The sequence below is a fragment of the Hermetia illucens genome, chromosome 1, assembly GCF_905115235.1.
Source record: "Hermetia illucens chromosome 1, iHerIll2.2.curated.20191125, whole genome shotgun sequence".
Lineage (NCBI taxonomy): Eukaryota > Metazoa > Arthropoda > Insecta > Diptera > Stratiomyidae > Hermetia > Hermetia illucens.
Window position 1 is genome coordinate 31,290,032 of NC_051849.1, and position 15,382 is coordinate 31,305,413.

The window sequence follows — 15,382 nt, forward strand, 5'->3', positions numbered from 1 at the left end:
TTCTAACAGCAACGCTGGCACGATTTCTATAAATATTAGCATTAAGACGACATTCATAGAGGAATGCAATGAACGTTAGATCGCAGCGTAATGAAATATTCAGATTCAAATAGATTGACCTTATGTGACCTTGACTTGACTACATTTTTCGTGTAATTTCACTGAATCAATTGCTCTAAATTTGGTCTGAGAAAATGGTAATTATCAAGTTCGGATTGAAAAATGTCTACAAGTAATTGTCGTTAATTGATTTTCGTGAGGTATACGTCGGAGATATTGACTCAGTTTACCATTCCAATTATGGCAATCATATGGTTGCGTATAAAACGGAGAAATGGGAGATCAAATGGCAAGTGCGCCGAATCATAATTGAAAGTGCATCTTTTGAATGAGTAGAACCATTGAACCCCGTTACATTCAATGTGCTTCCTCGGCATCGAGGAAGTGGAAATTTAATACGGAGAAATATGTGTCGCGGGAAAATGGTGTGTTGAATGAGTTTGTAAATGTACGATTCTTTGAAGATGCAGATACATGTTCCGGAAGATTTTTCCAATCTGTCAAATTTCAAATCTTATGAAAATTTTTCAGGATCTTTATTTTGTTATTTCATTCCCAGTGCCCTGTTAATCAGTATAGGGCAGTCATTTATTTTTATAATTTTATTTTAAAACTATAAATAATTAAAAAAAAGACCATTAAAATCCATTAAATCAAAAACAAATTTAAAAAAAAAATGGTTTGAAAATTGTCATAAACAACAACTTTTTAAGATTTTTGCAGAGAATGAGTTATGATAATATTAATTAAAATAGAATAATATTTGCCAAATCGCCACACCCTTCACTTCGTCTTTTTTTTTTCACATCAAAAATCCAAAAAACTAAATCCTCAATCTAATATCTATTTTTACTGTCGGCGATATTGTTTTGCACGGTGGCATCATATAAATAAAATTTCCCATCAGTGACGATACGTCTTAATAGCTGTTTTCAAGCATATAGCCTGGCGAGCCATTTGTAGTTTTGGAAATAAATTCTTTTTTCTGGCATCGATTCAAAATCGTGTGAATTAAACTCTTGCTTGGCGTTTCGACGTCTTCTACTTAAGCTACAATGCAGACGGTCCTTCGAGGTTTCTTGCCAAATAAACATTTTGAATTTGCACCCGTCCATGTTTACCCCGGCCTGTCTGCTAAGCGTGGAATCTAGCACTAGAAAGGCGCATCAATTTAATGGTTCATTCGCACTGAAAATTAGAACAAATAAAACAATATGTTCTGATTCGACAACGAGATAGAAGCATGCACAAGAATTCAATTGAATTTGACGGTTATATTAGAATGTTTATTTATAATAACGGTTTGGAATACTCTGATTTATCTTGGAATGTAGGTCGTGCGGTCACCACCTACCATGCTATCTACTATTTCTAATTAATAAAGTAATTAATCACTGAAGGTATTTGAAAGTCATCGAAACGCAAACCTCTGCCTACTATCAAACAGTTTTTTGAATGACGATGATAAGCGGGAAACAAAATAATAATAAAATTGTACCTCCCTAATCTCTTTTACTGGTTTATCTTATACCTCAGGCAGGGTCCACCCCTTGCCCCGATTTTCTCTCCACGATCCTGCTTATGTATTACCAATCTGCGAAGACATTCAAAATGATGCATTCGCTGTCAATGGTATGGGGATAACCAGCACATTACCAAGGGTATAACAGGACCTCAAATCCATATAGTGCGAGCGCCAAATGCCCGGAACCAATATAGGTGTCAACTGGAACCGAAAAAAACTCAACCTCGGTCGCTCGAGATTTACACTTTCGGAGAACTTCGGATATACATCTTTAGGGAACCTTTGCAATAATGTATGCATCACAAATTATACGATGGCCAGATCGTACCTGGATTGTGTAAGAGGTGTTGTATCAGTTAAGGTAAACAGCGTACATGTGCTAAGCTCTTCAAATGTTACTCCTTCCACATGCCTAACAAATGGCTGATGACTAGGAAATCATTGTTAGCTTTTGCCGATGGTATCTGCTAAGGAAGGTGGTATGAATACGTACCAAAAAAAGCATCTAAATCAATGCAATGGACGTAAGTTTGTAGTAGACCAAAAATGGATTATGATAGAAGCCATACGTTACCATGTCAAATGCATTGGTGGCAGCTAGGAAGTATTCCCTCACTAAGTGGGAAATCTTGACTGCCATAAAAGACTTCAGTTGATAATAATAGTTCCCATAGTAATTAGAAAAAAAAACCTGTGGATTTTTTTTAGTAGGATATGTGAAAAACGCGTTAAATTTGGTCAACTGAAACCAGTGGCCTAGGTGGTCCCTAGGGGTGCTTTTCTCGACAATAACCTATTTGAAACACTGATGATAGATTTAAGAGCAGATTGTTTCCGCGGCTCTATTTTGCGCACACAAATATGGAACACCTTTTACAACAAACCTTCGACATACAACGATACTGGATACGTCAAAGATAAAACATCTTGAGGATAACGACAACTAAATGTATCAATTACTTGTGACACACCTCAAGTTCGGCTTGCTACTTGTTCAATATTAATAATAATTTATCAATCCTTTGCTGTTGAATCTTTTGAACAAAACGACACTACGCCAGATGTAGACAAGACATGGGTAGACTTCTCCAATGGGTGAAACGGGATCGTTTATGTATCTAGGCTAAGCTACTAGCTTTACAAGCGGGAAACAAAATAATCTTTGTACCTCCTTAGTGTCTTGTACAGCTCTCTTGTACTTCAACAAATTTCCTTTTATGTTCGATAAAAATGGAAAAAAGCAATCTATCGAAGTCGGCCCTCATCTTTTCTTTAAAGGTATTCGTTCATTCTTGCAGATACCAAATTATAAAAATAATTAGAAATAAAACAAGATAATATATTTTAAAGTCATGTCTTCCAAAATTACAAGCAGGTTTATACTAGGGGACCAGGGCCGACGAGAAGACAAATGGAAGGGTTGATTGCCGGGCCCGAAGTTTCCTCATAGCTTGGTCTATAGAGACCTTAACTAAATTTTTTTTTCGCGTAGGAGCCGGGGTCACTCCTTCCTTTCTACGATTCTGCTCATGTATAAAGCATTCAAAATGGTGACTAGGCTGACCCTGGCCAATGTGTGAGACCAGATAAAAGTAACAGGATCACTTTCCAGACCATTCAACATCAACAACGGTCTAAAACAAGGAGATGCCCTATCATGCGTTCTCTTTCACCGGGCACTGGAGAAAGTGATTCGCGATGCAGATGTGAATGCGAGGAGCACCATTCTCTTCAAGTCCCCCCAACTATTGGCCTACGCAGACGATATTGGGGGAACAATCCGAGATGTACAATCTACCTTCATCCAGATCAAGTAGACGACGCGAGATCTCGGGCTGCACATTAACGAAGGCAAGACGAAGTGCATGGTGGTAATGTCACCGCCAAAAACCAAAGAACGAACAATATCGAATCGCACTGGTCAAACGAAAGAAAATAAAGATAGGAGACTATAACTTTGAGGTCGTTGAAAATTTCGCGTATCTAGGGTCGAAAATCTTAACCGCTATTAGCTATGATGATGAAAAAACTGCGAACTTTCGGCCGCGTTCGAGAAGAATCCACCGAGAAATTTCGTGGCCCCCTACATGAGGACGATTCCATAACCTACATAACGTCGAAATCTATGAGCGATACCACGACTATCTGGTTGTAGGTAAAATTCGGCCCAACAGGTTGCGGTGGGCGGATCACCTAATTCGTATGAATGACGATGATCCAGGCCGGAAAGTCTATAAAGAAGACAGGCAGACCCCCAGTGGGGGATAACGCCAAAGATAGCATTGGCTGTAGTCACAAAAAAATCTTGCGGATGTCGAGTTTTACTCATCCGATGAGAGACACCCACGGAGTAGAAAACTGAAGCAACATGATCATAAAGGGAACAACGATTAATTATGTTTCCGTCAGCAGTCACTTTTTAACTAATTAATATGTGGAAATGATGATCATAGATACAATGTTGAATTTTAAGGTATTCCTGCAGTATATTCGCGATCAACATGTGGTTATACCGATCGTAGAAAAACTGCGAGAGACAAAACAAAATGGCGCAACTAACCAAAATGCTTCTGAACGGAACAAAGACTAATAAAAAAGGATTTGTTACACAAATAAAAGCGAACGTAGGATGGGTATGGAATATTTATAGCAAAGAAGTGGAGAAGGGGTATGTCCTTCCGGGGGAGGGGCGATATCAGCTTAATTATTATGACATTTAGGCCGGGCGCAATCTCAGGCGAAGGGTGACGAACAGAAATCGTCTGTTCACAGGAATAGCGAAAATAGGGGCGCATATTTATCGGCACTTCTTATTTTCGATAGTTTAATAGTGAATCGACTATGCATAGGAAAACTGCTATCTTCCTTGAATTTTTCAAAATTTAATTCCAATTATGTCAGAGCAGATACGATTCCAGCAATACTTTGTAAAAAGTTTCCCAAAAAGATTTATCTAAAGGAAATTCATGCTTAAGGACGTTCTTTCCGATAAAAAATTTAAAAACCATTATATTATAGTGGAAATCGTCATACAAGAGACCCCAAAAGGAGAGGTGTTTTAAGCCCCTAAAACTCTCCCCTACTCTGAGTACGAGCTCAATGTAAGAAGCAACCAAACTTAAACAAAAAATTTGAGCTTCTTCTTTATTTGGCCTCAAATTCAAAATTTACTGTCTCTTTCGCCTTGTCACGTTTTGTAGTTCCGAGTGCTTGCCGGTCACCAATGAATGCTGCCTCGCGGTAATGAAAACAAAAACTTTTCGTTGGATCAGTAGCGTAACCATGCTTATGGCCTAAATGTATTCGTGATCGATATGGCGTTGAACCTATCTTGAAGAAGTTTCGAAAGAGGTGTCATTAATTGAATGATAACGTAATCCGCACTGATAATAACTCGCTAACTAAGATTATCCAAAGGCTGGAAGGAACTACAATGGTAATTCCAGAACCTTAAGAGTTTACCGAAACCATGCACACGACCGAGAAAAATGGCGAACCCGATCTGGACAAGCTGATCGTTTTCTTCTTAGCTAGTAGAACATTACATTGAAATCTAACTTTAGGTATGAATCAATTTTCTTTCTGCTCTCCGCCTCCTATTAGTTCATACAATTGGCTACATTGAGCTTCATCAATACTTTCAGTGTTGCGCGTTCTACTAGAACGCTTCCATTAAATTTTGAACAATTTTGTACTGGCAAAGTGCCATAAATTTCAATGCACGAGTACACTTTCTTTTTGAACACACAGCTAGGCAAATTTCCATTTCCTTTCTTTTTATTCCATTCAACAAATTAATTTTCTCGATCTTTCATTCAAAGAATCAATTTTATTCATTACTTATACAATTTCCTTTTTCTTTTTCTTCTCCGGGCATGCCGAATTAATTTTATTTTCAAGATTAATTCTTAGCCTCATTCGCTGAGATAGATAGATCAGGACCATATCCCAGAGTTATATACTCAATTATTTACAATCTGCAATAAATGATATACGGTAGAGCTGATTGAAAAGTCCATAATTCTATTTGTTGCAGCCTACTTCTGTACGAGATAAGTGTCACCATTTCTAAGCTACCTAATTTGATAAAATTATAAAGTTATCGTATCAATTGGGAGTATACATTCGATATGTGATCCCATTCTCTACTTCTCAAGTTCAAAGGCGGCAATTTAGTATCTGCCATGACGGTAGTCTGATGTAATTCACTAGAATATAGTTTCTCTAACTAACGTAGAGAATGCACTTGATTGTAGTGCAACTTCTTCAAATCAAACACCCCCCCCTAATTCCTGATGACGTGAGATAATGATCCTCAATTTTTCGACAGTTCTTTTGTTCACTTTGTTGTTTGCAACTATTCCTATACATCAATAGACCAAGCTGTCGAATTTCAATCTGTTTGCCTTAGCATTCCAACATCACGTCATCTGCATTTCTGAAACCTGGTTGGATGAAAAAATTTTAGATTCCTCGAAGGTTATTTGGTCTTTCGTTGTGACAGACACTTCGCTGCGTTTGGCAAGACAACCAGCGGAGGTGCTCTAATAGCTGTTAAGTCCCCTCTCCGTTCCGAAATCATCTTTTCCACCAACTAAGATTCTGTTACCATACGAGTCATTCCGCCAAAGATATGCCCTTTTATCATATCCTGTGTATATTTTCCCTGCTTCAGCCCCCTTCTCGGGGGGGATTATTTCGACAGATTATCAGAAGTGCTAATCGTTTTGTTTTACTCACTTCCTTTCATTCTTTTCCTATGCTCTCCTGATCTATTACTCCTGGTCTTTCCTCCTTCTCTAATATCTCCACCCACCCTTCCTTTCCTTTATCTTCTCGAGTTCGATGATCAGGTATCCCGACTGTCGCGCGCAAATCTACCAAGTTCAACTTTCGCAAGGCGAACTTCGAAAGTGTGAACTGAACGCTGGCGTCCCTCCTTTCTTGTCCCTGTTTGCACTATACCGACGACCTTAAACTGTTTTCCGCTATATCCCTTATGGACTGTGTTTCCCTTCAATCTAACCTAGACACTGGATCATTGGTGCTCTCCTCCTGGCTTAGCACTAAACGTCAGAAAGTGTCACTCTATGTGTTACTCGCTTAAATCCTCACCCAGTTCCCTCTCCTACTCTCTTAACGGGCATTCCATATTATACCTAAATTCCACTCATGACCCCAGAGTCACTGTCGACAATAAGTTCCGCTTCGACACCCATTGCCTCAAAGTCATCAATCGAGCAGCAAAATTGTCCACTCCTCCTCTGATTTCGACTGCACTCGTTGCTTTTTCTTTAAGAAAAAAATCTCGCCTTTAAGAAAAAAGTCCCGCCCCCATCCCGTCTCCGCTTTCTGAACCCTCTGTTTTCTGTCCTTCGCTGAAACCTGCATCCTTCGTTATTACTTGCGATTAGAAAATATCGCTTCAGCACATCAAGAATTTCAGTGATAGGCATACCATTGATAAACTAAGAGTTGGCACTGATGTTCGTAACACATTTATGCACACTTAGTGACCGATTTCGAAGGTGTTCTTGTCTGATGCGAGAAACTCCTTTCTGAACTTTTCGACTCTTTTGTCGAGTCACGATATCCAGAACTGTAAAATCCTCCTCCGTATACCTCTTCTATTCGCACTAAGGTATTGAATGTGGAGACAAATAATTGTAAAAGCCTCAATGTTGATCACATTAGAGAATTCTGCCACAATAATCTCGCAAGCTAAACGATCAATAATGTTGTTAGTTGCCGAAGTAAACTTAAGCTTTTGGACTTTTTGCCTAGCGTCTGTCAAAAACTCAGCGTATTCTGTGAATATGACATGAAATGCAGTCAGAGCCTTATTATAAATTAGGTCAAATTTCCAAGTTACGAAGCTTTTCCTGATTACAAGGTTCATTATGGGATTTACAAGTGGAGTACTCCATCCTCCTTCGATCATTCCGGTTAACAGATAACTCAATACCTAGCTCAAGTAAGACTTCTTGAAAAGGCTGTTGCCTAGTGTAAAGGGCAATTGTGTTACTGGTTCTGTTCGGAAACATAACTTAGATCCGGGAAATGAGTCATAAAGGTACCATGGAGTCAACGCCTGTACCTTGGAGGTAATAGGCTTGGTCGATAAATTCATTTCGTTAATTCAACTAAATCCTACAAAGCCAATGTCTTCTGTCCCTGAGGATTGACGGTGCTCTCTGCACTCGGGGTGCTATTGAACTAGTCTCAACCTTGTTGGTTTAGTATAATGTAAAAAAAAATCATATAATATCCAAGTATCCAAGTTTCTATTCCCTCGAGTTATGGAAAACTAGTCAGACCTGCAACAGAGCTCCACTCTAGTAATACCTCACGATTACACTCAAAGGTAGGAAAGTATCCGGAGGGGAGCTGCTGAAATACAGTATGACCTCATTACAATAGATCCAATAGGTACCTTGATTCCTTCACTCCAAAAATTTTAAATAAAATTCTAATTTCATGGACATAAACTGACCGCCCATGGATTCTGGGACTGACCGTGATATCTTCCCAAATCAAAGAATCTGAAATACCTTAAATATTAAGATATTTGAACCATATTTAGTTCATTTGTTTGCCGTCCTTCTAAGATATGCACATTCAGAGAGAGATGTTTGCTTTAAATCAGAAAACACAATCTTATTTTTTGATCAGATTTACTACCTTCTACCAAATAAAAACCAAATACAGAAAAAAGATTTTCCATTTTTTATAAGGCAAAGAACCCATTCGAGTGCAATTCCTTATTTGCAAAGTGGTAATAGACGTGACTTCCACCATTTCATTTTGTTGATGAATACGCATAACGTCTTCATTCTTGAATCAAAAGTCATTGCTCTTTGTTTGTATCTGAAAATAGATACATATATATATTTTACCCATCTATCTGTCAATCAAATTTTTTGTTAGTACAGTCGCTTATACCAGTTTTTACTTAGAATTATGTATGGTGGAGAAGCAGGTGCATGTTTTAAAGAACGTTTGAGCTAAAAGTGGCACTTGTATTGTTTCAATAGATATTATGAGCGCTGGCAATATGTATATATGTAATTTGGCAAATGATTCATATTATCAGATGTCACGAATCTTGAGTTTGTTAGAATAAACTATGTTTTTAGTAATGTAAAAGTAGAAGTAGCAACTTAAAAGCCATAAGTTCCCAAGAAGCTTCAATTTTGACGTGATGTCAATTTTTTAATATTAACACGATTTACAGCAAACTTTCTAATTTCATTGCTTGTATTATGCTCTCTACTATATTGAAATTTCAAAATTATGAAAAATACTAGATGGACTGACTAAATCCTTTCATTTGTATTGAGGTTTTACGTAAAACAAAGCCTTATTTTAATCGGTTTACTGTCTGCCTGCCTGCACCTGTCCCTCTGTCTGGCTGTCTCCGTCTATCTGTTCCTCCGCCTGCCCATCTGTCTGTCACAGTAATTTTATTCGGATACGGTTGCACTTATTGGTGTGAAATCTGGTGAACATATGGAAACTTTAAACTCCCTCAGATGCTGTGGAAGCCATGGTTTTATACATAGGTGTGCCAAACTTTCGGCTTCTGACCATCCTGACCAAATAAATACCACCACTTACTCGTACATCCATTTCAAGCAATTTAGTGTGACCCATAAACATATAGTGAATATAGTCAATCGTTTCCATAAATTTTCAGCAATAATATCTTTTGAAAACGAAATTTGTATATACTTTGCTTGAACACTCAAATGGCCGAGGTCTTATTTTCTGTAGACAGCTTACAATCAAAGTTGTCCATATGTGTTTGGAAATGAAATCAAATATTTTCTGCCTTCATAATTTGCTGCTTTTAGAAAATATTCGACAATTCCCATATCAACTATACACATTTTCCCGAAAGTTTTCAGATATTTTCCGTCCCAGACAACTGTCTTAAAATATCAAAATGTGATCTGGTCTGTACATTTTGAGAATTTTCGAATGACAGTCAGACTTCCGGCTTCTATTTCAAATATAAGTCATGAAGTAAATTTTTGAGAAATTTCGCGCAAATGTTGTTTTAAGATAGAAATTATCGGATCAATGTTTGTGCAAAATCAACAATGTTTCGTGAGAATAAATTGAAGTTTATCTGTTCCGCCCACCAAATGCATACCATAAATTTGAGGAAGGCAAATGTTTCGAATAAATTGTTAGTAAAATCGTGTTGGTAAATGTTGATGAATACATTTATTTGTGTAAATGAATGCATGATAAACTTCCTGATGGTAAAAATAAATTTGAAAAACGTTTTTCAAAATGAGAGATTAGATTAATACAATTATTCTATTTGCTTTCAAATATTAGCTAGAATTGTTCTTTCGTATGATTGAGCCATGCTCCATTGAACTTTAATGTTGTTTCTTTGTAGAGATCTAATGCAGTAAGATTGCTACCCTTTAGAAGGCGTACCAAAACGTCTGGTGGTGTTTTTAAAGTTGCTCAGAACACTAGCTATTCTACTTTTGACCTATTCAGAAAGTCCTCTAAATATTCCCTGGGAGGCAGATTTGATAAACCTCTGATGGCCGGTGAAGAAATGTGTTCTGTTGCTCAAAACAATAAGAACCAAATGTTTGTGAGTTCGGAGTCTACTATGTGGAATAAAAAGCTCCGAATCTAACAAGAAAAAATCAATTTTTTATAGTTAGTTAACTCAACGTTCTTGAAACACTTTAATGGGCTTTGCCTGCAAAATTCACCATCGTTTCGGCTAGGGTCGCAAGATCAGAGGAATCTTCAAAATTTAATAACTAATAACAATCGCTGGGGGTTTAATATTGGAAAATGGAGAAGGTCGTGTACCAATTCGAAGCTTCCTCATTCAAACGAGGGGGTAAAGCGACGTTATAATCCCTTTTCCAAATAATCAATGTAAATTCTTTGGTGAGCATTCCAAAAAATACTGACCAATATCTTTCCGGCCAACAGTTGGGCCTTTGCAAAGTCCTGCCAATTATGCCGGAACGAGACCAAACATTGCTCGGAATTGTCAAAACGTTTCGACTTCTAGCCCGGATTGTGGAAGCGCAGCACAAACCCCAACCATCAAACTTTATCTCATACAATTAGCTATTATTTGAACTATAACGAATGAAAGGTCATGAAATTTGAAGGAAAGCTTGTAAAGAGTAGTTTTTAGAATGCATACGCGATTTTAAATAAGTCAAAGGAGTTTCCACGTAAAAGTTTTGGATAGTACACTGTTCCTCCTAGCCCTCAACATAAGCGAAAACACTTCGTCCGTATTGTGTTTAGTGGTAGACTCAATGGTACTCTTTTTTATGTGCTTTATATAAAAACTATAATGTGAAGTAAGCTCAATATGGCCGTAAGGAGACCTTTAAGGTTTTTTTTCGAAATCAGATCCGATCCGCGGAAATGTAAACTTTTTTATCTCATTTTCAAGTCAGAGCTAATTATATTTATATTACAAAGATCAACGCAGAATGGTATCATTCGGCCTATCCTTATGAACAGATTGGAGGAACGTAGATTAGCCGAAACAACTTGGAAAAGATTGGGTGTTTGAAGAAAATGAAGGCATCCAATCGTGCAAACTGCTGACAGCAGTATAATCCCACTCTTCTAGATGCTGTATTATCACCACTTTTAAAAGTCTTTTATTTAGTTTGAAAAAGTTTGCCAGAGTCCAAGGAAAATATGGAACATGGAATTGGTAACCGAATTTTTTATTGAACTGCAAATTTGTTTACTCACTTTTCCTTACCAGATCGAGTGACACAATGAGCTCGCTTTCCAGAATTTTCCGTTACTTTTCGTTCGGCCATTACCATTGCCGGAATTGTCTTATAAGGCTTTAAGAGTCCATGGTTTATCGACAAAAATAAAAAATAACAGCAACACAGTAGCCCATGAATTTTGCAATCTTCTGTTAGAATCAGAAGTTGTACAAGCAGGCCAGAGAAGAGGGGGTGGGCATTGGGATCCTCCTCGTGCTTCCGGGCCCGGAATAGAAATTTCAATGAAAAAAAAGGATAATAGGCCGGGTTGCATAATTTTCGCCTCAGACCCGAATAATTTTCATCCGGGCCCGGTTTTCCGCGTAATTTCACCCCGAGCCTGGATTTTCTCTCTACGGCGCTGTGTACAAGTTTCCATCAGCCAGAATTGGCATAAAAGGATCTATTATCATGAACCAACATCGCTCTAAACAGAGAGCGTGTTTCTGTGTTCTCTTCCATGCAATGATTACTTCCGCAGTGACGCGTTGATCATGAAGACATTTCTCCTAAATTAATTCAGGTTTGATTTTGAGGATTTAAAGTCCAATAACTGACGACATCGTAAGATGATGAGCAATAAGTTCATGTTCTAAACAGTTGTAGCCCCTGCTTGGCAGATCCTTTCACACAGAAAAAGACCTCCATTGCTCATGATAACTTTTTGGTAGATATGAAATATGAAAACTATGGGGCTACCAGTAATAGAAAGAAGAAATGACTTAACTGGTATATATTGCAAAAGTTGCATTCCATTTTTCGCATTCACGGTGGCAGTTTGCTTGGTGCCGTTTTTCTTACCAGCGATAGCAGCGGCTAGATACTTTTAACCTATGGAATACTTATGGCCTCGAAGATATTTGAGAATTTATATCCCTTCGTTCAAATCTTCAAAATTGCAATTAATAATTCTTCTATCTTCAGAGAAGATTTCTGTCTAGCTGTTTGATGTTAATTCTAGCCTTTGCAAGATATCTATAAATTTTGTGTTGATAGTATTGAGAAGCTACATCAAAATTCTAAGCAAGCACTTACCTTTATTTAATTAAAAGGTTAGTAACTAATCATTTAGTGGTATACAGAGCTCGCGTAGTTAGAAAATTCCACGAATCAACTAATGCAATGGAGACCCTACACTGAGACTCTCCCCGAACCCGGAGTTGTCTCCGGGGCCCAGAATAGAAATTTCGATGAAAAAAGGGAGCTTGCATAATTTTCACCTCTGGTCCAATTTTCCTGTAAAATTTTCAGATCGGGTCCAGATTTTTTCTTTGCGGTCCTGGTCACACATCAATACAAAATTGTCAACAGCTTGACCGAACATTTTTAGTTCACTTACGAATGGATTTATTTGATTGCATTCCCTGCCTGCAGAAAAATATATGGTTATCGGGACATTTCATCGGACTAGGCCGGTTCGTACATTCATACTATTCAAACCTTCATTGGTATTTTTCTCCCTCGAAATATTCTCCTCAATTATTTCACCGGTGTTTTTATTTTGTCATATAGTTTCGGAAGCCATTTTTAGGATCTTTTTTAAGGTCTGTACCAGCTGTTGCTTGATGTTCCCAGCAGTGCCATAGCGACGTTCTTTGGGTGCAGGCTTCAATTTTACGAACAAGATAAATTCACAAAGGACCAGGTCACCTAATTAGAAATTCACTTCACTCGAATCGAATGGCCCGAGATCTTGAGCTGTACATTAATGAAAACAAAACAGTAATAATACCCAATAGCGTTGGCCAATTGAAAACAATGAATATAGTAGACTAAAACTTTGAAACCATTGAAAAGATCTAATATCTACGGTCGAAAATCACACCCGATAATAGCTATGACAACGAACGTGCACGGTTGTTGGTAACCAACAGAATCCATCTAAACCTACAAAAAACCGCGTGAATTCAAGTGCCTCCTACTGGACAGATTAGTGGTCTTCCCAATCCTTAAATATTCCACGGAGACTTGTTCGAGATTCCTTCCTGGATATTTTGCCCCATAACAAGAGGATTATCCTTTCCTAAAAAATCTATAAGCCTTCGCGGCCGATTAGTTGTGGTGAAAATCTGCTAAATAGGTTCCGGTGGGCGGATCATATTATCCGTATGGGTCAAGATTATCTAGACCGGAAAGACTATATATGCAATATCCAGGATAGAAAAAGAAAACGTTCTAAAACCGGCGTAAAATTAACAAAGGCGTAAGCCAAGGCACCAGGGGATATCGAAATGTTGGACCTCGAGCAAAGGCCAGGATTTTTGAAGTAGACCGGTTATTGCCCCATTGATGATAATGATAATAATATTCATAAATTTTCATCCAAGTGAAATACTAGATTAGCCATTGGTCTTTATCTCCTTCAAAGTTGCTATACCAACGTGAAAATATTTTCTGTATATCTCCTTGAAGAATAATTCTTAATATTGTTTGATGCCCATAATGGTGCCATGAAGACGTTTTTATTTGAGGAAGGACAGTGAAGATTTGGAATTTACAAGATTGACGACCAGTATGGATATTCCTACCATTAAGCTGGTCTCTTGCAGATTTCGTTCGAACAACCGTTAAAAGGTGATATTTTTTTTTGTGAAAAGTGATATCATAAACCATGACCGTCCGGTTGTGGATAAAATCCAGCTCAATAGGTTACGGTGAGCGGGTCACTTAATCCGTATGGATGAGGATGATCCCACCCGGAAAATCTATAAGGGCAATATCTATGGGAGAAAAAGAAGACGAGGCAGACCCTGCCTAAGATGGAGCGATGACGTAGGTCAGGACGCCAGACAGCTTTTAGAGATATCGAATTGGTGGACCTCGGCACAAAACCGGGATGTCTGGAGTTCCTTATTAAGGCAGGCCTAGACCGGATACCGGTTGTTCCGCCGGTGATGATGATGATGATATCATAAACACCACCTTTCATTATCTTGACCGGGCATCTGATGTTGTCTCCACTATCACATATTACACTCGGTGATGATTATTACTCGGTAATGTTTGGTAATGTCTTCTGATGTTATGTTACATCGGTATCGACATTACTAAATATTACTTATCACCTAGAAGTATATGCTTTCTATTGCTTTGCTCGACATTGTATGTAAGCAAAAAAACCTATTGCTTAAAAGTTATTATCATATCAACCCCAATACATTTTTCCAGACCAAAACTAGCCAAAGGAGTAGGGAATCATAACACTAACAGATTCATAAGCGATAGTTGCCATCGGCTCTTGAAAGTCACTACCTGTACCAGGCGAACCGACATGATGTTTCAAACGATATTTTACATTATTACTCGATTGGGTTTTGTGCCGTTTTGTTATCGATCGCGATCGGTGATGGGAATGTGATATTACACTTTGAGCTTTTGTGATATTCCATACATCACCCCTCCAGTGCAGATCCTTTCCTGACTAAAAATGACTCGTATCCAAACACCTAACATAAGTTTTGCCACTTGTTAGGGCTCTTCGCATGACCGTTTCATCATTGTTTGAATTTTTTAAAAAAAGTCTTGGCAAACATTCACTTGATGTTCCTTTTGTTCGGCTGTCATCAAACGAACAAGGAATTGTGTTATGGCTTAATGCATAGCCAAAATTTGAAGACAGGATCCATAAGACTACTTCAAAAGTTTGAATGTTTTGAAGAAAGTATTACCCCAAAGTTGTGGTTGTACTATTGTTCAATTTACTAGAACATTGTGAAAATCGAATTAGTGGACCTCGGCGCAAAATCGCGATATCTAGACCAGATACCGGCTGTTGCGCCGTTGATGATGATGATTGTGAAAATCAGCACGAACAGAACAGCAGTCTCTCCTTGGCAAGGGATATTTAAAAAACTATTTAAGATATAAACAAACTTATCAAAACAAGTTACCGTACATAGGAGTTTATAACATATAGACCCCCCATTCTTCGGGCTCACTACTTAAAATAAGACAGTGAATTAATGTGGAATCTGAAGTATGCTTATCAGCCAATCTTTCGAATCGAAATATTTGG

General features: G+C 38.0%; 1 protein-coding gene across 4 annotated transcripts in view; it reads left to right on the forward strand.

Annotated features, from left to right (window-relative positions):
• Positions 1-15,382, forward strand: part of LOC119646891 (glycogenin-1) — a 39,246-nt gene that overhangs the window by 495 nt on the left and 23,369 nt on the right. The gene's annotated exons all lie outside the window — the stretch shown is intronic.